Source organism: Bos grunniens, chromosome X (genome assembly GCF_055505025.1).
Source record: "Bos grunniens cultivar Pamir isolate PY7600 chromosome X, Bosgru_T2T1.0, whole genome shotgun sequence".
Classification (NCBI taxonomy): Eukaryota; Metazoa; Chordata; class Mammalia; order Artiodactyla; family Bovidae; genus Bos; species Bos grunniens.
This window is the reverse complement of record NC_141194.1, coordinates 38,998,956-39,020,636: the sequence shown is the minus strand read 5'-3', so window position 1 is coordinate 39,020,636 and position 21,681 is coordinate 38,998,956. Positions and strand designations below refer to the sequence as shown.

The 21,681-nt window shown below is 52.7% G+C and overlaps 1 protein-coding gene and 1 long non-coding RNA gene across 9 annotated transcripts in view; one reads left to right on the top strand and one right to left on the bottom strand.

Moving 5' to 3' along the window:
- Positions 1–21,681, top strand: part of BCOR (BCL6 corepressor) — a 119,097-nt gene that overhangs the window by 26,878 nt on the left and 70,538 nt on the right. Inside the window, exon 1 of one of the 8 annotated variants that reach the window (XM_086387037.1) lies at positions 2,830–3,091. The exons of 6 other annotated variants lie outside the window; for them this stretch is intronic. The gene's annotated coding sequence lies outside the window, so the exon portion shown is untranslated. Of the gene's footprint in view, positions 1–2,829; positions 3,092–21,681 lie in introns of those variants that run through there. One more of the 8 variants, XM_086387018.1, reaches the window with a different exon arrangement.
- On the bottom strand, positions 203–3,550 carry LOC147340178 (uncharacterized). Its single transcript, XR_015158624.1, has 2 exons — positions 3,244–3,550; positions 203–1,459 (listed from the first exon to the last, which is right to left on the bottom strand). It is a non-coding gene; the product is annotated as an uncharacterized LOC147340178 (long non-coding RNA).

The following is a 21,681-nucleotide window of genomic DNA, read 5'->3' as shown; positions in this document are numbered from 1 at the left end:
TTCCCCTGGCGCTGGGCTCAGCTTGGCTGAACTTGCCGTTCCTATCTTTTAAGAGGAGCTGGTTGTGTTTCTGAAGCAGGATCGCACTGTGCCGCCTCCCCAGGGGTCCTCAGCTATTGATTTTTAATATCCGTATTCAATATTGTGTATTAAATATTGAATCCATGCACGAGAGGATGTGATGCAAATCACCAGCCGTGCCTGAGACTTTAATAGTTGTTTTATTGCCCGGAAACCACAGTTGGACGCAAGGCATCCTGCAGCCGAGGCTGGGGGTGGGGATGACAGGCAGAGAGGAGAGCCGAGCAGACAAGCAGAGCGGGGCCTCCCAAAGATATAAGCCCTCTGGAATAGCCACTGCTGGAGCCACAGACAGTTCACCCCTGGGCAGGCGAGTTGGGGGCCGGCTCACAGGCTGCTACGGAGAGAGCAGGAGGCTGCTGGCTGAGACCTGAGTAGAGGAAGAGGTATGAGGCTATGTCCTTCCTTCCTGGACTTCCCTCACTGGACTGCTCATTCTTGTCCAGCCACCCCCCCGCCTTCCCCTCCACACAGATAGTCACCCAGACTCACACACACAGAGCTATTGAACAGGAAAGTGAACTTGGGAGCAGGAAACCCCAGGCCTGGGGGCTCCTCCACCACTCTTAGCTCTGCAACCTTGGTACAGACCTATCTTAACCTCTCTGGGCGTCATCTCTCTCCTCTGTCAGTGAGGGTAACGCTATCTGCCCTACCTTCCTTATAGCCCGGAGTGAATGAGATAATATTCAGGGAAAAGGCTTTTGTAAACTGTCAGGCCCCACGTAGGTAGGCTGAGGGATTAGTGTTGGCTTTCCCTTTATACTCCCCCTCTCCTCCAGGCTGTGGCTGCAGGCTGGCTTCTTTTCTCTCAGGCATGCGGGGCCCCTCCTCCATTACGGGCCCTCTCCTTCTCTCCCTTGGCCACCTCCCCTTGGTCCTCCAGGCTCCCCACTCTGCCAGGGCTCTGCACTCAGGCTGAGTAGTCAGGTTTCGAGGGCGCCCAGCAGGGAGATGAGAAGGGAGGCCCCCAGGAAGGGCGAGAACAACTCGTGGTGTGTGTGTGTGTACAGCCAGCGTGCCGCAGTCAACAGCCTGGAGAAAACGCTCAGCTTCATTCGAGGTTGGAGAGGTGAGCTCAGAGACTTCTGTCCCGGGGCTGCCCAGGCAGCGTGGGGAGAAGTGGAGGGGAGATCAGTGAGTAAGAGGCTCTCCTGGCCCAGTAGGAGTGGCGTGCTGGGTCCATTGTGCAGGCAGTGGAAGGGAGCAGCGGAGAACTTGAGGCTGAGGAGCTCCTCTCACATGACACTGTTCCTCCTTGTGGGAAGTCCACTCGATTCCCAGTTGTTGGAAAGTCAGGGCATGGGCTTTGCCGTAGGGGTCTTGCGATGGGGAAGCTGGAATGTCAATTCAATTGAGGGTGGTGGCCTCCCAGCACCTGCAAGTCAGATAAACAGTTGCCAGTGGCCCCCAGGGTGGACACTAGAGGGCTGTACTCTTGCCTGGACAAAGTGCTGACCTCCTCAAACCCACACCTTTGTCCCGGGGCTCAGGGAGGGGCGGGGACCAGAGGGGTCCCTATCAGTTAAGCCCACTGCCACGGCGTGGGCCCCACCATCTAATGGGAAGGCCCGAGTTGATTCGCTGAGCCAGCCCAGGCCCAACAGAGACCAGGTCTGGCAGAAGGCCCCGCCGAGAGTCCGCGTCAGCGTCCCTGGGCTCGCAAACCCAGGGATGCCAGGCAGGGCCTGGCTGCGCACGCCTCCGCGTCGGGGCTCGGGCGTCTGCTGCTGCCTGCGTTTCCGGGTCTGCGGCTGAGCCTCCCTGGCTCTCTCCTCCCGCTTTGTCTCGCTGCCAGCTTCTCGCCTGCCCTCGCCAGTCTCCTGGGTCGGCCGGGCGCGCTCTGCCTTTCCGAGTGCGTCTCAGCTTTTACAGTGCCTTGCTCTTTGCGCACGTGTGTGGCCGCCTTCCCTCAACCCAGGCACAACCCAGCCTCTTCTCGCTGGCTACTTGGCACGGCCGTCGGATCGCGGAGAGGGCCTACCCCTGGCGCCCCCTCCCCCACTTCAGTCTGCCGCATCCAGAGCCTGGCGACCTCCAGGACTGAAACATCCCGAGGTTCTGGGTTTAGCTCCCCTCAAAGCAAACCCAGAAGGGCTCGGGAGTATTGCTCACTGCGCTCCTCGTGGCTCCCAGCCCTAGGCAGCACCTGGAGGGGGACTTTTATGAGACCTTGGCAGAGTTAAAGGGAACCACTTCTGCGGCCCACCTCGCGCCGTCTGTGGCGTTCTGAGAACTGTAAGCCTCTGAGAATTGGGAGTACACGGCTGTGCCGCTGACCCGAAAGGTGGCCGGACGTGTGGGTCCGAGTGGGGGTGCCCGGAGTGCGTGTGGGGATCGCTGGGACTCTCGGTGGATTAGCCGCTACAAAACGAAGAGGAGGGGGAGCAGGCCTTGGGCGCTCGGGCTGGGGGCCAGCCGGGGGCTTGCGAACATTCTAGGCCGTGGGGCAGGTGAAGACACCCGAGCCCGCCCCTCCCCCTGGAACCCGCACTCGGCCGGCCTTTGAGGCGGAAACACCGTCCAACTCCTTGAAAGTAAACTTGCCGCGAGGGGAGCGAAGGAGGGAGGGGGCTGGCGGGGGTGTCTGCGTCGGGAAGGCTTGTGTCAAGTTTCAGCCCCTAATGACACTCGGTGGCAAGGTGCCAGAGCCCTGGGAGCCGCGGCAGGGGGGAAGGGCGGCGGGGGATCCGGGTAAGAGTGACCGAGCCGCGGGGCCGGACTCGCGAACCCCGAGGCGCACCGCGCGCTCTCGGGCCGGAGGAGGCCGGCGGGGCGGGGGCGGCGGGCGGGGAGGGGGCGCTCCGAGAGCCGCCTGAGCGAAGAAGAGCGCAGGCATCTTCCGCAATCCATTCATGCACTGAAGCGCGTGCAGAGCTGCTGATCGCTGCCATTGTTACTCGCGGGCGGTGTGGGAGCCGAGCCTCCACTCTGGCGAGAGATAAATGGCCTCTGACAGCCCCTCCTCGCCAAGAGAGCTCCTCGGATTTCACCGCGCGGCGGCTCTCAGGTCTGTGCCTCTCTCGCTTCCCGGTGAGAACCTTTAAATCAGCCTCCCGGCCTTCCCTCCTCCTGGACGCTGCCCCCCACCCCCACCCCCGCCCGCTCAGGCCCCGACAGGGCCCTGGGCGCGCTGCGCGCAGTCTCCGGCCCACTACCCACCTGGCGGGGGGAACAAGATGGGGAGCTCCGGGCGGACCCCGGAGCCGCGGGGGAAGGCGACTGGAACCCCCGCCCCGACTCCGCACCTCCCCCGGAGCGGAGCCCCGCGCCCCGCCTCCGCGCCCACAAGATGGATCAGGCTACCGTGCGGAGAGCGGGCTGTAAATATTTAAAAAGTCTCTCGCGCGCCGGCGGTAATGGCTTTCGCAGTCGTAATGTGTGCTAGGAGGAAGGGCGATGCATGCGTGTACTGTGTTGCGAGATGGGGGAATTGTTCTTACGCCTGCCCCCCTCCCAGGTCCAGGGTGGGCTGCAGGTTCCGGCTTCCCGATTTCCCGCCCTCCGTCTCTGTGCCGCCACGATAGCGCTGAGAACGCCAATCGATAGGGAACTTGAGCATGGCACGGCGCCGAAGGCTCGGACGGGGTGACCTGGAGCCGCTCTTCCCTTCAGAGTCTCCCAAGGTCCTAGGCTGGTACTGGTCTGAGACCCCCTGTCCAGGTCCACTTCTCGTTGATGCACGGGGGAGGGCGGGAAACACACAGGTTGAAGCCCCCTGAGTTTGGGTGGTCACTAAAGCCCGGACGCGGGTCTCTGCAGCGGGGCCCAGAGCCCTGTTTTGTGCCTTTGCTCCCCTCCCCGTGCCTCTCTTAAGCCTTGATCCACTCTAAAAGAGAGCCCTTCCCCCGCCCCCCCACCCTTTCTGAATCTGAAAGTAGCTTTGTGGCTGCTGGGACCGAAACCTGGGAGGAGGCAACGCGGAGAGATTGGGGTGGGGGGGGGGCGGTGCCTAGCGCCCAGGCTCAGTGGAGGTCACACGTGGATGTGGAGAGGATCCTTCGTATTGCTTGCGACTGTGGGCCTGGGATCTTTAAGGCCAAGCCCAGCCGGATGGAAGAGGTGGGGGAGGGGGCATCCAGTTTCCTCGGCTTCTCGGCTTAATGGGCCCACCGCAGGGTGTGTACCGGTTGAGGCTGTCGCCTATGCCAGCGGCCCCTCCCTGGCGGGGCGGGGGCGCCGAGTTGCCCAGAACTGGGGCGCGCCGGGCGCCGCGGGTTCGTGCGGAAGGTTGGAGGGGTGTGGGCTCAGGCTGGGGCTGCTCCCCTGCACCTCTCCGCCCGCTCGGGGACCAGCCGAAGTGTGGGTGCTGGCGGCGTGTCAGGGCGCGCCGGGGCTGCTTTCGGCGTTCGAGCGCGTGGGGCTCCCGACTCCTGGCAGCTCCGCGCACGCCGCTTCCAGGGGCTTGTGTTGTGCCCTGCTTGCTTGTTTGTCTCGTGTAAACCTCGTAAACCGCCCTGATTTATTACCCAGACTAAATGCTTAATTTGTGAATATGAAACAGATTAAAAGGGGCGGGGGGGCGGGGGCTTGAGGTCGGCATATTTTAGCAATCAGACCAAAGCAGGCCGGCAGATGTTTCAAATTTGTCGACATTTTCAGGCTCATGTGGAAAGCCAGCCAGAATGGTCAAGAGGTCCTTTCTCCTTCCTTCAACCTGAGAACTTGGCAATGATCAAAAGGAGGTGATTAGTAGCTACAGGGAAAAGACACCAGCAGACAAGGAGTTAACAGAGGCTGAGCCCTTCACCTCCAGGATTGGAATGGGGGTGGGGGGGTGAGAGCTGGTCACAAAGGCAAGAGGGGTCCGGACTAAAAAGGCCTAAGTCCCAGAATCCAACTTTGAAGAACAAAGTAGAGGATCCATTAAAAGTTAATTCAGCAAATAAACTTCATTGGCGATAACAGAAACAGGAAAGATGGAAATGCCAACTTGAAATAGCCAAAAGATAATAAAAATAAGTCGTTTTTATGTGGCCTGTACATGTGCTTCCCTTCAGTGATCTGCCTCAGCACAGGCCTCTCCAGAGCACCCTCTCCCTTTGAAAAGACCCCGTGTGTACAGGCAGTGTTTTTGTTTTTCTTTTTGGCATTTGTCATTTTGGGGCAACTTCACACGTCAAAGGCGAGCACAGTGTTCTTATCAGCTCCCTTCTTCCAGCCGCCCAGTGAAGCAGATACAATTTCTGTAAATTGGCCTTCTCCTCTGGGTTTTGATTGATCATCACCATATGAGATTATTGAAAGTCTAATGTCTTATTTCACTTTCTCCAAGGGGTGAGGAGGGGAACAGTTTATTGGAAGTCAGGCCACGTGAAGATTCTGGGGTTGTGCAATAGTAATTTCCATTATCCTGGGTAGATCAGCCTGTGGGAACTACTGCGCATCTCCTACGGGTTCCTTATACCACCTCCCCGCTTCCCCCCTCCAGGTCTCAGCTTCAGGCGCTGTTAACAGGTACACTACAAACTAGAACCTTCTGGAGCCTTTGTAGTTAGAAGGAGAAAATGGCTGTTGACTAAAAATAAGGCAACAAAAGATTCATTAAAAAAAAAAACATTTATTATTAACTCAAGAATCCCCTCCTGAGGACTGTTTCCCACTCTAAACTTTTTTTGTTCCCCTTTTGCCTCGATACCATCTTTCATTTTATTAAAGTTGATTATGGTTCCTGTGTCTTGTCCTCAGCCAGACAAAGGCTTAGGGAAAGTCAGAGAACGTGTTAATTATATGTTTCTTGTAAACTGACTTTTCATTTCCCCCTAACACATTTAGTCGGCTTGGTGTTTAGTTTAGCACTCAATTGCTGCAAATATGCCGCTTAAAAATGCTGTCTTTATTAAAAACAAATAAATGAATGCAGAGACCTTTCTAATTTCAACTCGCGTGGGCTAGAAACAGAAGAGAAAACCGAAAGCGAGAGCAAGAAGGAGGGAAAGGCAGCGGGGAGGAGAGAGAAGAGACAGAGACCAGGAAACACACACACACACACACACAGAACATTGCTTCTGCCATCCACGCTCCCTCCCCTGTTAAAACTGGTCCGTACAATTGTCCCTGGTCCCTGGCCGCGCCCTGCAGCTCGCCAGCCCGCCTGGATTTTCCATCACTTGGCGCCTAAGGCGATCATTAGCTGAGAAGGGACAGCCTCCCCTACCTGCTGGCAGCCCATCTCTTACCAGCCAGGGGGGAAGGGAGAGGGAGGCAGGCTGCAGGTTCCTGCTCTGGGTGCTGGTCCCCATTTGCCCAACCAGGACGGGTCCTGGGGTCCTTGCCCCTGGGTGCATTGGTGCCTAATTAAACTCTATCCAGGGCAACGTGCACTAAGTATATGAAGACTGAGAGGAAACTCAGCGGGTGAGGCAGGGAGGCAGTCATTACCTGGGCAGAGACAGGAAAGGGATGCCACTGATCACACTCTGTTTATCCTCAGCAGAGCCTCTGAGTGCACATTTAACTCATGCTGAAATCAAGGAGAAATGGAAATGAGGAAGGGGGAAAAAAAATCCAGACCTCACACATAACTAAACAGGGCCTGTGTCACCACCAGGCAGGAGAGAGGTCTTACGTGGCTTGAAACAGACAACGCTAGCTGCAGAAAAATGACTTGGGTGCCCTTGTGGCACTGGAGTTATTGCTCATGTGCCATGGCCCCGTCGCACGTGGGAGCCGGAGCTGTATAAATGGTTGTGGGGACAGAAAGGCACACACATGCCAGGAGCCTAAGGACCAGGTATGTGTTGTCAAGCTAAACAGACCATGGGAAAGCAGAGGAGGCATCCTCAGCGGAAGGCCAGGAATACCACTAAGACCTGAGTCCAGGCGGCCGACCTGGGTTTAAAGCGACAGCCAGGAAAACCAGAGTGTGTGCCGAGTATGGCCGCCAGAGCTTTGGTTGGGCCCCCATTTAGTCCAGCTGAGGAAATGGGTTCAGAGGGTGGCAAGGCCAGCTCAAGGGGACACATCAGTGACCAAAGTAAGGCCAGAACCCAGAGCGCCCTGCTTTGGGAATCAGAGGAGAAAGGGGACTTCTGGTTAGAGAGCAATCCCGGGTGCCCGCGGTCACTGAAGAGCTCTGGTATTATCATATAGATTTATCAAGTGCTTGCTGTTGGCAAAGCACTGTGCTGGGCCTATGAGGCCACAGTGCTCGGAGCCCTCAAAGGCCCAAGCAGGTGAGTTAGGGGGTAACACAGGCTGTAAAGGACGGTGGGTGAAGGGGCTGTGGAAGAAGGAAGCCAGCCACTCAAAGTGCTACAGCAAGGTTTACAGGAGGGCAGCCTGGATGTGAGACCACTCTCCCCAGGGGTAGAGGGGTGCAAGAGAGGCCAGGCCCTTTGGACCAGGGCCCTTCACTTGACTGTCATCTGAGGGCCTGCCAGTGTGTCCCAAGGCAGGCAAGGAAATTGAGCCGGGGGCTGATTGAAGAGGCAACTCCTCCTAGCTCGAGCACTACTTGCAGCTCTCTCTCTTGCCCTGGACAAATACAAGCATGTAACTCACCCCCAAAAAGCTCCTGGACAAATGGAGGCTCTCTGGGGGAGCTGCTAAGGGAATACCGCCTCCCTTAACAAAACAAACCTGAGACTCTCCAAGGTTTAGCACTGGAAACAGAGTCTCCCAGCAGAGAAAGGGAGCTGGCTTAAGCGGCACCCCTGCCCCCGTGCCCCCTGGATTCCACCTGCCCCTTGGGGCGCTTGCAGTGTGATGACAGGTGCCCTCCCTGCAGCCATCTGGCCTCGGCCCAGCCTGTGCTCTTGGTTTCCCTAAGCAGAGGCGAAATAGGCTGGACCCTTCAAAGCACATTCCTAAACACTAAGGGAGAGCGGTGGGGAAGCGAAAACAAAGGCCCAGGAGCGCTGGAGCAGTTCAGCTTACAGAGTCTGTGGGCCAACAGGGCTGGCCCAAGTTCAGTCAGACTTCCTGGCTGTGGGCCAGCCAGAGCTGGCAGTCAGCCCCGTCCCAGCCCACCACTCAGGCCTGCGTCGCCCCCCAGCCCGGGGCACACCCTCGCACCCAGTCTGAATCCCAGGAAACCCAGCTGCCCCTCCGAAGCCCCCTCGGCCCACCCTCTCCTCATTTAAGTGACTAGCTCCAGCCAGCCAGTGAACGGCCCCTGTAGCTATCAACCCAGAGCTTGCCAAGATTGAGGGTGTTGTCTGGGGGCCAGCCCCTCCGGGTAGCCTGGGTCTGGCAGGGGTGGGGACCGGGTAGACAACTCCCCTGACTGGTAGCTTCAGGCCTAGAGCAGCCAATTGGGGCCCTTGTGAACACTTGGTCACTGTTTATCCTTGTGCGTCGTAAAAATATCATCACGTTCTATATGTGTTAAGGCTGGGAAGCACTGGTAACTCGAGGTAAGTGTGACATCCAGGCTCTAAGAGGTCCCCACACATATCCTGGGGAGACCATCGGGCCAGGTGACCCTTGACGGAAGGTAAGCACAGCTCATTCATTCCATGAGCACTCCATAGAGCCCATCTGTCTGTTGGGCACTGTTCTTGGGGCTGTTGGGGATGGCCGGGGGAGACCCCAGGCTCCTCCTTAGAGAACTTACAGTCTCCCAGAGAGACTTGAGCCCCACATGGCTGAAAGCTTCCCTCTGTTCACACTACCTAAAGCGGAGAGAATGAGCTCCCCTTGATTTTCCTCCTCAAGCTTATATTTTTTAGGCTAGAGAGTGGGTGGGAGTGTCTGCTCACTTTCCACTTGCAGCTGGGTGACCAAAGACCCTCCACACTCTGAGTGGTTGGCCTGCGGGGTGGGGACTCGGGAACCTGGAGTTCTGTGCTTGCTTTCCCAAGCTTCCACCCAGACAATGTCACATTCATTACACAAAATTCTGAGGATATCAAGGGGGTGCTCTCCCGTCCCCCCTAGTCGTGTTCCTCAGTCACCCAGGGCACCTGTCTATGGGCAATCACCACTCCTGGTTTCTTGCTTATCCTCCCCAAGGTAGTCTATTAAAGCTAATTCTTTAAAAAAAAAAAAAAAAAAGAATAATTTTAATTTTATTTTGAAAAAAATTCCAAACCCACAGTAAAATGTAAAGATCAAGTACAATGAACACCCATATAGGAAGGCAGGTTTTCCAAAGCACTATATTTATTCAACACTCCTACCCTTGGAAAGAATTCAAAACCCCTTCAAAGATCTGAATTAGTTTAACTTTATTTTACAATGTTACTTAGAAATACTTGGCCCTTGTGAATACATTGCTTATACAGGGTCCTCCCCCCAAAACCCCCAGTACCTTATCAGGGCGCCTGGCTCATGGGAGGTTTCTAGGATTCAATAGCCAAGACTGCACAGTAGCAGGTAGGGTACAGGCAGGCTGCCTCGGTTTCTTTCAAACCTGGCTCAGCCACTTGACTAGTTGTGTGGCCTTAGGTGGTTACTCTCAGCATCCTACTTGGCCTCGCTTTGCCCGGTTGTAAAATAGAGGAGGGGGCGACAAAAACCACAGATTTCATAATGTTGGGAGAACTAAGTTAGTTGATGGAGATAAAGCACATAAAATAGTGCCTGGCATACAGGAGGGACTTAATAGGTGTTGAGGAGACGAGACCAATACATTTGGTATCCACTTTGCTTCGGTGATCACCTGAGAGTCATTGGGCCCCCGAGTTCATGGCCCTCCCAGTTTTCATCCAGAACCGTGAGCGAGGCCGGAGGAAACCCAGAATGTGGCTTTAATAGTCCTTTCCTGCCTGAAAGAATTGCCCTCGCTCAGCTCTGCTCAGAGCCAGGGGCTTCCTGTGGACAGTTTCCACACTCACGGAAAGCTTCTAGCCATGCTTATTAAAAAGACATTTGGAAGGAAAGTCTTTTCCTTTTTTTTTTTTCCTTCCCATTTTCTAGCCTGGCTAGTTGCTGCCCTGCTGATAGAACCATCTTCGAAGAAAGAACTGGCGTTTACTTTCGGGACAAAGCCAGGAAGAATACACCCTTCACCCTCAGGGAGTTCCAGGTTCACAGAGGCCTGTTTTGGCCCCAGGTCGAGGGTCAGATGGAGCAAGTGGATGTGATCGCAGGAATACCCCCTCCTCGGTCCCCCCCTGCGCTGTCTGACAAGCCAGAGAGGGTCTTATGGACCCTCAGACAAAGTTGTCCGGGATGTTGTTCACATGGGCAGTGTTGAATGGCAGATGTCTGACGAGCTGGACGCTAGAGTCGACATGGGCAAGATAAGGAAATTTGTTTAAAGGTATACTTTGCTCTGCACTATAAAATACTGAGCCTAATGTTAGGCTTTGACGGCTGTAATATCTGACCTTGACATTGTGGTATTTCTGCCATATAATTTAATTAACGTGTGATGCTGGCACAATGCCAGAGAGTCAAACGTTCTGGCGGCTCTTGGAAGCCACGTCAGTCCCTTTCAAGTTCCCCCCAGTGAACTGACACACAGAAACCTCCTAAGGCCGAGGACAGCCTCTGAGATGGGCCACAGAGATTTAGCTGTGTTACAGTTCCATTGGATGCTGCTGGACAGGCCACCTGCTGACTTGTCAAGGTCCTGGAGGGCTGCTGTGGTTTCTGAGACCCTAACCACCGGGAGCCGCCCCTTGAGAAGGAACCCCTCAGCCCTTACCAGAGACAACACCCAGAGATCTCCTGCTCACAGATTCTTTTTCTCCACAAAATGTTTTCTTTTTCCTCAACTCAGCCTATCACCAAGTCGTTGAGCTACACAGAGGAGCATAAATTAGACGGGAGACATATTAACTGAAGACAAAAAGGGCTATCCATCCATTCTACACATAATTATTTAACACCTACCACATGCTTACTTGGGGCTTCCCTGGTGGCCCAGCTGGTAGAGAATCTGCCTGCAATGTGGGAGACCTGGGTTCGATCCCTGGGTTCGATCCCTGGGTTGGGAAGATCCCCTGGAGAAGAGAACCCACTCCAGCATTCTGGCCTGGAAAATTCGATGGACAGTATAGCCCATAGGGTCACAAAGAGTTGGACATGACTGAGTGACTTTCACTTCATGCTCACCTACTAGGGCTTTGGGTGTTTATAGCGGCGGGGAACAAAACAGTATCTTAGCCATCATAAGACATTATTTCACTTGAGAAACAAGTACATTATATATATGTATGCATATATATATATATATAGCATTTCAGGTTGTGATAAATCTATGAAGAATTAAGAAGGATAAGGAGAGGGACTTCCCTGGCAGCCCCATGCAGGGGACATGGGTTCGATCCCTGGTCAGGGAACTAAGATCTCACATGCCACGCAACACGGGGCGGGGGAGGGGGGAAGGAGGGGAATTCTCTGGTTGTCCAATGGTTAGGACTCTGCAGCTTTCACTAGCAAGGGTGTGGATTTGCTCCCTGGTCAGGGGGATCCCACAGTGTGGTCAAGGAGAAAAATAGAGGGGAGAGAGATGAGATGTCTAAAAACATTAGATTGTGCATTGATGGAATAAAGTGCTTAGGGTGTATCAGTCAGGTCTTGCCACAATTATGCTATATAACAAAATACTATTCCCACACTTAGTAATTGACATCAGGAGGCATTTATTTCTCATATCCGTGTCTGTGGATTACCTGTTGTTAGCAGATCTAGACTGTACCAGCTGGGCTTGAGTGGGGGTTGGGTCCAGTCTGCTCCATGGGTCTCTTGTCCTCCAAGGACAAGCACGCTACCTGGGACATAGTTTCCTGGCGGTATCTGAACTGCACGAGGGTAAAGTAGAAACGCAGTGACTCGAGTCCTAGACTCAGAGCTTGTGCACTGTTACTTTTGCTTACATTCCATTGGTCAAAGGACATTTGTCACCTGACAGCGATGGAGCCGGAGATTCACTCCACCTCTGCTGCTGCTGCTAATTCGCTTCAGTCGTGTCCGATTCTGTGCGACCCCATAGATGGCAGCCCAGCAGGCTCCCCCGTCCCTGGGATTCTCCAGGCAAGAACAGTGGAGTGGTTACCATTTCCTTCTCCAACGCAAGAAAGTGAAAAGTGAAAATGAAGTCGCCCACCAGGCTCCTCCATCCATGGGATTTTCCAGACAAGAGTACTGGAGTGAGGTGCCATTGCCTTCTCCTTCACCTCTAGAGGGATGAATTGTAAGGTCACATGGCAAAGGGTATGGAAACAGGGCAGGGTGGAGATTTAACGGTAATATAATCTGAAACAGATGGCTCAAACCCAGACTATATATCTCTAGCTATGAGATAGATAGATAGATATATATAAACACATATATGAAATCATATAACCGCCTTTGCTGGAGTTCTCTGTTTTAGATTACATAAATCCATGCAATAATTACACATTAACATCCCTGAGGTGGTTTACTATGGGATCAGAGGCTTCTGGATCATGGCCACCAACCTCAGGAAACCTGAGAAGGTGGACCAGAGGCCATCTCAAGGCCTAGAGAGAAGGAGATCGTGATGGAGACTTTTCTTCCTGCCGGGATTTCCTATGTAATGATGAGATATAGGTGGTAAAGACTGGAGGAGACCCAAGACCTAACAAGTGTCCTTGCTAGCCTCTGAGCATGTCTTAGAGCAACACACATCTGGACTAAGACCCAGGAAGTGTCACCACTGGAGTTCACTCTACTATCAAGCGGACATTCAGCTCTTCACACTGGCTGTCTAGGACATGGCTTCATGCATTGATGGTTTTAGGGAGTAAATTGAAGGTTCCAGCTCCTTCTTATGGCTCCTTCCCCCAGTCCTGCCCTGCCTTTCTCATTTCATCCTTGAATAATGTGGGAGGGATGCCTAATGTCTCTTCCAAAAGTGATGATGTTTAAAATCGGGCCTCCCTTCAATGAATTCCTCCAGGGCTCTGCAGTAAGCCAAGTACTGGAACCTGGCCCTTCCCTTTAGGAAGGAAAGCTCACTGTTCAATTGATTCCCACGGCTAATGGAGTCTAATCGCCTTTGCCCAAAGTGATTCCAATCAAAGGAATCCACTGTACAAAAATTTAGGGTGGCAGCATCAAGATTTACATCCTGTAAGCAGAGAGAATCGAGCGTTGGGGTAGATGTTTAATGGTGGGGCCCCTTGAGGATTCAAAGCATCTTTTATTTGGGGGGAATTCTGCCTCCTGCCTCCAAGGCTGTGGGAGGTGATCCATCTTCTGTAACTAATCCCAGCCTAGATCTGGAAAGGGGACTGGCTGGGCGTAGTTGCTTCTTAGACTAGCCACCCATTAGGGAGCAGGGCGGGTACTCTTGAAGCTGCAATTTGCTTTCTGATTTCACTGACAACTTTGCTTGATTTAACTGGGTCCATCTAAAACTTATCCTTGTTGGCATGTCCCTCAACTTTGTTTCTTTGCCACACTTTGTGTAAATCTCTTCGTGACTTCTGCCTTCATTCCGCGTTAGAAGGTGATAATGATGACAATGGTGATGATTTGCTTTTTATTGACGCAAAATAGCTATACAGAAACTCGCACAGATCATTTGCACTGGACTTGATGAACACACCCATATAACCAGTACCCAGATCAGGAAACCACCAGCACCCCAGAAATCATCTCATCCCCCCTTCCAAGTACTGTGGCCCTAGAGATAACTGCTAACCTAACTTGGCATGATTAGCATTGCCTGGTTTGGTACTTTATAGAAACAGAATCTACAATATGGGCTTTTTGTGTGTCTGGCTCCTCTTGCTTCACACACTGTACTGGTAAAATCCATTCACAGTGTGTGCATTATGGTTCATACATTCTCTTTGCTGTGTACCAAGCCACGGTGGCGCTAGTGGTAAAGAACTCTATTGCTAATGCAGGAGACAGGAGACACGGGTTCGATCCCTGGAAAGATCCCTTGGAGGAGGGCATGGCAACCCACTCCAGTACTCTTGCCTGGAGAATTCCATGGACAGAGGAGCCTGGTGGGCTACAGTCCATAGAGTCACAAAGAGTGGGACATGACTAAGTGACTTAGCGCACACATACACACACGCAGCACTCACATTCCACAATGTGAATACACCACATTTTATTTCTCTACTATTTCTCTCCTGTTGATGGGCACTTGGGCAGCTTTGCTTTGGGGCCATTCCTAATAGTGCCACTATGAACACTTACGTACATACCTTCTTGTGAATAGACAGATATTCTTGTTTGGTTGCTAAGTCGTCACCGACTCTTTGCAACCCTATGGACTATAGCCCACCAGGCTCCTCTGTCCATGGGATTTCCCAGGCGAGAATACTGGAGTGTGTGCCACTGCCTTCTTCAGTGGATCTTCCCGATCTTTCCTTCTCCAGGGATCCAACCCATGTCTCCTGCATTGGCAGGCAGATTCTTGACCACTGAGCCACCAGAGAAGCCCGAATAGATGGACAGATGGATGCATTTCTGCTGGTATCTGTATACCCATGCATTGAGTCTCTGGACCTGTGTTCAGCTGTAATGGTTGGTGCCAAAAAGTTTTCCAAAGTGGTTGCATCAATTTATATTCCCATAGCTGAAGAGAAGAATTCTCCTGGCTGGCACTTAGAATTTTCTCTCTTTTTAGGCATTCTGGTGGACCTTATGAGAGTCCAAGCTTCTAAAGGGCACTAACAAAAGTATTTGTCTTCCATGAAAAGTCTCCCAAGTGTATCCTATAAAACCATCCTGGGGAAAATGTTAGCTGATGCCCTGGGAAATAAAAGCACATGGTTTTCTTTTACTTTTCTGGAAAAGCTGAAATGTGGTCCTTGATCTTTAATGATAGTAGCTTTTGGAAAGTGAGAAAATAAAAATCTGGATCTAGCCACAAATCCCTCACCACTCCACCTCCCTACCCCAACCACCACCAGTCTGGTCTAGGTCTACACTGGTTTCCATACTCCACAAACACACCTGCCAGACAGTCCCAGGCTTCCCACTGCCCACCCACACTCTCTTGCCGGCTCTTCCCCCTGAGGGAGACTCAGCTCCTGGGTTCCCCACGTGGAATGATCTCCTTGCTCACCGTGACACCCAGCTCTAGGCACACCTCCTCCACGGAGCCCTCCCAGACTACCTTTGAATTGAATTCTCCCAGGTGCCTTTGCGCTTACCATCACAGCCACAAAGCTTATCATTTGGTTGCTCAGTTATACCTTATCTCCTCAGCTCAGTTGGAAGTTCTTGGAGGGACCACATTGTCCAGAAAGGTGTTCTCACATACGAGTTGCCCACAACATGCTTATCGATCAGATGCACAACTATTATGTTTTGTCTCAGTTGTGTGGGGCTGGAAAGGACTTCTCAGTTGCTACTGGCCGTTGTCTGGGAGCTCAACTGGGCTGTCAGCTGGGGCATCTACCTGTGACTCCCCAGCATGGCCATGACTTCTTTTTGACTTGTCCTAGGATGGGTGCCCCAGGGAGCCAGGAGGAAGCTGCATGGTCTCTTCTGATTTAGCCTTAGAAGTCTCACAGCATCACTTCTGTCATGTTCAGAGCAGTCGTGAACTTACCCAGATTTCTCGGAGTGGGAGCATCACCCCCACCTTTGAATTGTGCATTCATGCATGCTCAGTTGCTTCAGTCGTGTCCCGACTCTTTGCGACCCTGTGTTTTACTGTAGCCCACCAGGCTCCTCTGTCCATGGGATTCTCCAGGCAAGGATACTGGAGTGGGTTGCCATTTCCTCCTCCAAGGGATCTTCCTGACCCAGGAGTCGAACCTGTGACACCTGCATTGCAGGAGGTTTCCTTACCACTGAGCCATGGAGGAAACCCACCTCTCGGTGGAAAGTATGTCAAATGACCCACAGACTTGTTTAAAACTGCCACAGTATCTGATGGGGTTGTGATGAGGATTAAGTGAGAGGATGTCTTTGAAGTGCTGGACAAATGTGAATTATTCTTGTTTGAGGTCTAGGAGTTCCCAGGTCAAAGTCAGTGCCGGGTGCCAGGCTTCCAGATGCTTTTGTTCATGTCTACTGGGCTGGAAGGATGGACTGAAGGGACGATCTTTCTCAGTTTCTTTTGAGGGACAGCATCTTAGTTCTCCAACCAGGGACTGACCCTGGGCCCCAGCAGTGAAAGGGCCAAGTCCTAACCAGTGGGCCACCAAGGAATTCCTTCTTTCTCAGTTTCTAGTCATTTCTAGTCCCTTGGGATAGTTCAGGGCAGCAGTGGTGCACTTTCTGACTCCTTGATGGGGTTTTGGGTACACAAGGTCTTCCATGATCTCCTGAGACCCCATATCAGCCCTGACCAAGTACCTGGGCTCAACTGGAACCTTCTTGGGCTCCAAATGGGAACACTCGACTGAGGACACGATGTCTCCAGGACAGATGCCCTAGTGTGGCATCTTCTGGAGGCTCATATGGAATGCGGAACTGAGTGGTAGCTGAATAGAAAGCAATCAGAGAGTGATTCTTGTGGGTGTGGTTCTTCCTCCTCTTGTCCAGGAGTGGGTCCTGTCTCTGCCCTTGGTTTCTTCACCCCAGGTCGGAAGAGAGTTGGGGGCTGCTGCTGCTGCTAAGTCGCTTCAGTCGTGTCCGACTCTGTGCGACCCCAGAGACAGCAGCCCATCAGGCTCCCCTGTCCCTGCGATTCTCCAGGCAGGAACACTAGAGTGGGTTGCCATTTCCTTCTCCAATGCATGAAAATGAAAAGTGAAAGTGAAGTCGCTCAGTCATGTCCGACTCTTCTCAACCCCGTGGACTGCAGCCTACCGGGCTCCTCCGTCCATGGGATTTTCCAGGCAAGAGTACTGGAGTGGGCTGCCATTGCCTTCTCCGTTGAGGGGCTGAGGAGAGGTCAAAGGGAGACCATTTTGGCCAGCACCCAGGCTGCCAGGGGAAGGTGAGGGTGGCTTGCCTTCCATAGCCACATTCAAGGGTGCTTTTGGTTAAAAGTGAAAGTCGCTTCTGTCGTGTCTGATTCTTTGTGACCCCATAAACTATAGCCTGCCAGGCTCCTCTGTCCATGGAATTCTCCAGGCAAGAATACTGGAGTGGGCTGCCGTGCCCTCTTCCAGGGGATCTTCTCAATCCAGGGATCAAACTCGGGTCTCCTGCACTGCAGGCAGATTCTTTACCACTGAGCCAAGGCAGCATTAAAAGGGAGGCTGGGTTCCAGTTGGTGCCACGGTGGATATGATTTGCCCCACAGGGAAAGCAGGACAGAAGAGGGAGGAGCCCTTAAGCGTCTGCTCCAATGAACTGTCCTTCGGGAAGGTGGTCGAGCGCTGTCTCTGAGGTGGGGGCCCATAGACCCCTCTCGCTCACACTTTGATTCTCGGAAAAGGCAATGGGGCCTGTGCTTGGCAGTCTGGGGACAATGCTCCCTCTGGTCCTCCTGGTTTTCTTTCTGGGGCTTCCTCCCATCCTCCATCGTCACCACTAGCCTCACGTTGGGCAACTGTGTTGTTCAGAGCAGGGCGGGGAGAGACTCAGAACTGCACAGCCTTGTAACACTTCAGCCCCAGAGCTCACCTTACTGGGCTCCTTCTATGTGCCCGACACCAGGGTGAGGGCAAGAAGTGGTCCACAGGCCCTGTGATGCTGGCCAAGGAGAACAAATTGATGAACACACACTGCGTGCCCAGGTGAATAATACACGCATTTAAGCACCTCAAGAATCCATGTCTGAGTGGCTCTCAGAGGACTGGGGAGGCCAGGAGAGGACTAACTAGGCTAGGCCATACTACAGGCTGCACATCATCTCACAGCTCTGTGCCTCAGTTGCCCCATCTGTAAAGTGGGCGTAATGAGATGCCCACCTTGAAGCAGCCTCATGAGGATGGCATGAGGGGATGCAGATAAGCAGTTGACAGGGACCTAGGGCTCACAGTCAGCCCTTAATAGAGTTGGTCTTCACTGGTTAGGGATTTGCATAAGAAGGAAGGAGGGGAGCCTGGAGAGTTGCCTGGGAGGGCAGAGCCATCCAGAAGGAGAAGCCAGTGGGCATCCCACCCCCACCTCCCCAAAGCCTCCCAGCAACTACCTCCCCGCTTCAGACTGCAGTCACCTTCAGAATGCATTCACTTGCTCCCTGTGGCTCCACCCTGGTTCTCTCTTGCAAACCTGGCCTGGCTTCTCCTTATAGACCAGCTCTTCCTATTACTATGCACTGGGTGGCATGCGGGGTGGGGGGACGGGGGAGAGGCAAGCAATCCCCATTCTCCTTAAGCATCAAACCTTGAGGGAGAGGTAAGACCATCTGTTTGTAAGTCCAGGCCCACTAGCTCTGTGACCTTAGGAGTCTCAGTTTCCTCACCAACAAGAGGGTAATGTGACTAATGACTTGTTTTGCTTGTACTTTTATGAGAATTAAGTAAGCGAATGCATTAAATATACACTTAGTACTGGTGTGTGCATGCTCAGTCACTTCAATCTTGTCTGACTCTTTGCGAACCCCATGGACTACAACCCACCAGGCTCTTCTGTCCATGGGATTCTCCAGGCAACAATACTGGAATTGGTATTTAGTAGGTGTTTAATAAATGGTTGCTGTGTCCATAGTGATTCTACAGCTGTGTATCCCAAAGGTGTTTGGTTAGACGACATGTGGGGATTTGACTGGCTTAGGCAGCCGCTTGTTGACAGATAAAGAAATGGCAGTCTTCTCTCTTGATTCAGGGAAAGCTCTCCCTGCCCTCTTTTCCTCCTGAGAGGCACCCCTTGCTGTGGCCCAGAGCTAGAAACAGCAGGCACAGACACAAGGCAGGGTCAAGCCAGAGGTAGCTGAGGGAAGAAAGAGTTCTAGATAAAGGGTTTTCTCATTTAATGGAGGGCTTTGTCCAACAGTCAGAACATAACTTCCTTCTAAAACTCTGGGATGGAACCCTTTCTACAGTATGTTTCCATGAGCTGTATTAGTGTGTTATTGCTGTGTAACAAACGGCTCTAAACGCAGTGGTTTAACACAACAACAATTTCTTCTTCCTCACCGTTGGGCGGGTCAGCCACCCTCATTCCTGCAGCTCACCTCAGAGGAGGCCCAAGATGACCTCATGCACAGTCTGGCAGCTGGTGCCAGCTCTTGGCTGGGGTGAATGGTGGTTCGCCAACCTGTTACCGTAAATCCTCTAATATACCAGTCCCCAACTGTTTTGGCACCAGGGACCGGTTTTTGTGCAAGACAATTTTTCTATAGATGGTGGTGAGGGCAGAGGAGGGGGGGCATAATTCAGGTGGTAATGTGAGCAATGGGGAGCAGCAGATGAGGCTTTGTTCTCTTGCCTGCTGCTCACCTCCTACTGTGTGGCCAAGTTCCTAGCAGGCCCGGGATTGGGGACCCCTGCTTTAATACACAATACTGGTTTCCTTATGTGGCATTTTCAGAACTTCCTGAGAGGGTGAAGCAGGTTGCTGCAAGGTCTTCTAAGGCCTTGCCTCAGAAGTCACACGGTATCACTTATGCCGCATTCTGTCGGAGCGTGTCACTAGGCCAGCCCAGCTTCTAGGGGAGGGGACATAGATTCCACTCTGTATTCATCAGCTCAGGCTGCCATAGCAGAATACTGCAGACTGGGTGCCTGAAACCACCAAAATGTACTGCCTCACTGTTCTAGAGGCTGGAAGTTCAAGATCAAGGTGTGGGAAGGGTTGGTTTCTTCTGAGGTCTCTCTGGCTTTCAGAGAGCCATTTTTTTCCCATGCCTCACATGGTCTTCCCTCTATGTGTCTCGGTGGCCATATTTCTCTTCTTATAAGGACCCAGTCAGACTGGATTGGGGGGGGGGGGGCTCATCTATGTGACCTCATTTTGGTTCTTTTTTTTAACATTTATTTATGTATTTATGTATTTGGCTGCAGTGAGTCTTAGCTGACAGCATGTGGAATCTTCACTGTTATCATGCAGGATCTCTGATTGAGGCCCATAGACTGTCTAGTTGTGGTGCATGGGCTCAGTAGTTGGCTCGGGCTTAGTTGCTCTGAGGCATATGGGATCTTAGTTCCCCGACCAGGGATGGAACCCATGTCCCCTGCATTGCAAGGCAGATTCTTAACCACCATGGAAATCCCAATGTGACCTCATTTTGAATGACCGCATTTTTAACTTAATTACCTCTTTAAAGATCCTGACACCAAAAATAGTCACATTCTGAGCTACTAGGGCTTAGGAATGTGGATTTAGGGGGACACAATTTAGCCCCTGGCATACCCCTTTGGGGAGTGGAGGTACAAAGAAGTTATGGCCATCTTCGGTGTACAACAGGAGACTATACAGTATCCCACCAGAGCAAATGCTCAAACACGCAACTGCTAGCGTTACCATTTCTGCTTACCTGCCTGTTGTGAGGTGAGTAAGGAAAAACTCCCACTCTGGGTCCTTAAACCCTCTAGACTCACTCTCTCCAGCAAATACGCATCTTTTCCAAGGTGGCTGCCCTTAGTATGTCCCTGCCAGGGCTCAGTGGGCTGCAGGGACCTTACCTGCCTGTGCCATTGGCTGCCCTGGTTTTGAGTGGACTGTGTGGGGACCCTCCCAGAACAGAACAAGCCAGGCTGGCCCCACCCACCTTCATCACTCCATGCGCCAGCCCACACAAACCCGTCCATCTTCCGTCTGGCCTGATGCTTCCCCCTGGGTGCTTGGAGTGTCTTCTTCAGGGCAGTCTCATTCCTAGAACACCTGACTTATGCATACAGGCTGTTTAATTATCGTTTTTAGAATAGAATTGATTTCAGAATCTTTGTGGTCCTCTTAACCCCTAATTCAACAATTCCTCCCAGTCCTCATACCCCAATGTCACCAAGAGCCCGATTGGGATTTGGAAGGTTTCTCCTATCATAGCTTCTCTGGGGCTTATTCCTCCCCTCCAAGACCCCTCCCCTTTTCCCGAATCCTTTCCACAGCTCCCCTTCCTCAAATGTGGCATCCTCAAAGATGCGTTGTTTCAACACTGAACCTGACTTTTCTCTCCTGTGGAGTGATGCTGGGTGATGCTGGGAGAGAGGAAGCATTTCTGCCCCTCTCCGCCTGGAACCCCCTTCCACACACACACACACACACACACATACACACACACATACACATATCCACCCCAGGGAGCTATCCTGCACCCCAGCCCACATCTATCTCCCAGGCTGTGCCACTGCATTTCTGGAGCCACATAAACGCAGGAAAGTAAGACACAGCTGCAGGTCTGGCCACCCCAAGAGAAATGAGAAAGTGTGGAAGGAAATAAGAAAAGGCACTGACTTGGGAGAGGTCCAGTGCCATGTTATTTACAGCCTTGATGGACACAGCACACAGCTCAGGGACTCGACAGCGGTGGTGGCAGCCCAGCAGAAAAGGCTGACAAAGCCAACACCCACTGCCAGAGCTGCAGCTCTGCCAGGGGCCCAACGAGTGAGTTCCACCTCTGAACACCCCTTGAACGAACAGTGAATGTGCTGAAACCTGCGCCCCCAAAATGCGCTTAAATGCCTGTAGTGCCCCTACTGACTACACTGTCCTCCCGCCCACAGTACCCCACTGGAGGGTCCCCAAGGCCCTCTCTCACCCCTTCCTCCTCCCCCACCATTGCACACACAGCTTGGTGGCAAGTGCCCTCCAGGGTGGGAGAAACAAGTGCATCCGGAGGGGGAGTTCACCCAAGGATTTCAGGAAAGCACCAAAATGGGGATTTCTGATCCCTCAGTTCAGTTCAGTTCAGTCGCTCAGTTGTGTCTGACTCTTTTC